The sequence below is a fragment of the Rosa rugosa genome, chromosome 4 (genome assembly GCF_958449725.1).
Source record: "Rosa rugosa chromosome 4, drRosRugo1.1, whole genome shotgun sequence".
Lineage (NCBI taxonomy): Eukaryota > Viridiplantae > Streptophyta > Magnoliopsida > Rosales > Rosaceae > Rosa > Rosa rugosa.
The window spans coordinates 30,767,393-30,771,033 of NC_084823.1; positions in this window are offsets into that span (position 1 = coordinate 30,767,393).

Sequence of the window (3,641 nt, forward strand, 5' to 3'; positions counted from 1 at the left end):
CCAATTGAAGTTCTGAACTTGGCAGCTCTGTGCTTTCGTACTAGGGATGTACTTACCATTGCGCTTTGAGTTTTGTCAGTGTGAAGAAGATGCACGTACGATAGTTTTTGATAACTTAAGCAGCGGGTTTGGCCCTTTATACTGGGACAATGCAAACCTTTTGACTTTTTCCAAGGTAAATAGAATTAGTGTCTTAATAGGATTGACAATCCTATTAGGCCTTGTTTGTTTCGCGGATTTGAGGACTTGGGAAAGGAAAGTTATTCATTTCCTTTGTTTGGTAACCACAAAGTTTGGAAATGCTTTCCTAACATAAGGGAAAGTTGAGGGTAAACTCATTCCACTCAAACTTCATGGGATTGAGTTTCCCATCCCATTTCCCAGCATTAATTGCAATAATTTTGGACAATAATACCCCAGCATTAATTGCTTGAGTACCCTTGGTAGTGTTGAAAATTCATTCCAGGTTGTTTTTATTTTAAAATAGAAGGGTATTATTGAAACATTGATATATTTTTACTTTCCTTTCTTGCACCAACCAAACATCCGAAAGGAAATCAAATAGTCTTTCCTGGATGCTTTCCCTGCTTTACCAAACACATGAAAGGAAATCTGAAAGGAACTTTAGTTTCCCTTCCCCAAGGGAAAGACAAGGGAATTGATTTCCCTTCCGTGAACTAAACGAGGCCTTAGTACAAGGAAGGAATATGTTATTCCTTTTTTGAATAAGGAATATGTTATTCCTAATCTTATAGATGTAACTTACCTATAATCTAGTTAGTAAGTTCGCGAACTGATGTATTTTTGAATAAAACGTCCGTTTTTCGTTCCAAATCTAAAGATTAGGAATAAAACACATTTTTTTTATTCCAAATCTAAAGATTAGGAATAAAACACATTTTTGAATAAGGAATATGTTATTCCTAATCTTATAGATGTAACTTACCTATAATCTAGTTAGTAAGTTCGCGAATTGATGTATTTTTGAATAAAACGTCCGTTTTCCGTTCCAAATCTAAAGATTAGGAATAAAACACATTTTTTTTTATACTAAACGTATTAAAAGCGAAATTTATGTATTTCCATATTTTATAATTGAAAAAAAACGGACGTTTAGCTTTTCAAGGCATTAGATGTTGAACTCTCCAACACGTTTTGGGTTTCCCAATTGTACATTTTAAGAGACTCTATGAGTCTAGTACTCTAGGTTTTAGTTTCCCAACTCATTTCCTCAATTAAATAGTTGAATATATTTTCAGTTATAAGTTTTAGTTATTCAATCAATCATCTTAATCCTCTAGCACTACACCAAAAACCTCAACAGACGATGCTTCTCACACAACGAAAAAAATATTTTCGTCGTGTATTGATGGAAATTGCTTCATACAACACTTGTGAGGAATTTTCGTAGTACAAGGATGTTATAATTCAAAATTTTTTAGATAGAAGAATTCTTACAAAGAATGTTATGTTGTCTGAATGAAAAAAAAAAAAAAAAAATAGTGGGACATTTTCCCCCTACCGGCCAACTTATGTCCTCATGCTTGCAGAGTGGCAATTTGTAGGCAGTTATCTTATAGCTAAGGAGGTGAGGTTGTTTAACAATGTAAATTAACGATGCTTTACTATCAAGCAATTAAAGATGCAATGCTCATTTTTTTTCTTTTGTAGGTCTTTGACTTTCAAGCATGCACCAAAGGGACAACATTAATTTTTTCTTATAAAAATTATAGTTTTGTTGTCGGGATGGAGTCACGGGAGATGTTTGAAGCTGATTCAAAGACATATATCGCGGGTGAACATTTGAAGAAGTTTGAAGTGTTTGGCGACCAAACCTGCGTGGCTTACACTGAGCATGTCCAAATTGGCAAAGAGTTTATTGCCCATGTTCATGGCAAGCTCAAGGACGTTAAGCGGAAAGTGACTCTTCCTGAAGTTGTTACATTAGGGTATGATTTTCATCCCAAAAGTGAAGGCAAAACTGATATATTTATTGAAGGATTGTTGAAAAATGGGGTAATGATTTTAACTCTGATTTTTATTTTTTCTTTTGTTGTGATATACCCGAGTAAGCCAGTGTTTTCTCTTTCAATTCTTTCATGTTATCACTAAACTTTTTTTGTTGGACTTACTGATTTGCTGCTTATCTTATGGTCAATGCTATATTTTTTGGTAGTTGCCCTGTGTGCATCGATTTTTAATCGACTACAATACAAAAAAATCAAAAATGAAGAAGACATGCGTGATTTTCAATTTACCAGATGGTTTCTTTGCAACGGGCTTTGAGCGGAAAAATGCAGAAATTGTCTTTGCTGATGTCAGGAACGCTTCCTATTATCACTAAACTTGTTTGTTGGACTTACTGATTTGCTGCTTAGGGTTAATGCTATATTTCTTGGTAGTTACCCTGTATGCATCGATTTTTAATCGACTACAATACAAAAAAAATCGAAAATGAAGAAGACATGCGTGATTTTCAATTTACCAGATGGTTTCTTTGCAACGGGTTCTGGGCGGAAAAATGCAGAAATTGTCTTTGCTGATGTGAGGAACGCTTCATTCTTTAGAAACAATTAGTCAAAAGGGGTATGATTGAAGCGTGTGTTGTAAATGAGATGACTGGAGGAGTTATTTCAGTAATTCATCTTCAAACAAGTAAAGCAAGTGATATACACTACTACACAAAAATACATTAATGGCGTTTGAAAAACGTCATTAAATCTATTTTTAATGGCGTTTTTAAACGCTATCCCCAGACGCCGTAAATACCTTTGATAGCAAACACAATTACTCATAATACCTTTCGAGTTCCAGCAGGCTCTCGGTCAATCTCTCGATTTGCACTTGTATTACCATTTACTTTATTCTATGTAATCAATGGAATCTACATAAGTATTCTAATAATGGCCCTAAAACATAAGAATTGAAAAGAAACATATACATGAATATATACCTTGGAAATTTCAGCTGCATTGTCCAAACTTACATCAACATGGTCATTTGAATTCTACATAAATAGTAGTCGTTTGTTGATTAGCCATTTGATTATTAAAAAAATGTAACATTATTTTGAGTAACTTTTTTAGCAAATTTTCTGCCTAAAGACTTACCAAGTTTATCCCCAACTTGGAAGCTATTATACTCTCCAACATTTTTGTACGTTCATTCATAGCCTTCAGTGCAGCCTCTAGTTTTTGATATTTTGCATCACTTTGTGGTTAAGCATCTACCTTTGAAGGTGTAACCCCTGCTCTAAAACCCCTAACACGACTAGGGCGCTCCTTACCAAGCACTTAAGTCAATATATCCTCTTTTACAGGAACTGGTTCATCACTAGGTGGATTCTCATCAATCTTAACTTGTATCTCAGCCTACACACAAGCATCAAGACATGAATCATGTATTACTATTCAGAAGTATGCAAGTAAAATTTAGGACAATGAATATTATTAGATTACATACAATTTTAGCAGCAAAAGTATCATTTTTGCTTTTCTTCTGCTCATGTCCCTTAATCCATAGTTCTGGCCTCGTCAAAGGCTTATCAGGATTTTGCTTGTTTTGAACAAGAAACAAGTAGCATATTCCAAAAAGTAAGAATGAAGTCTATAAGGATTGTTAATTTCAGACATATTATTTGC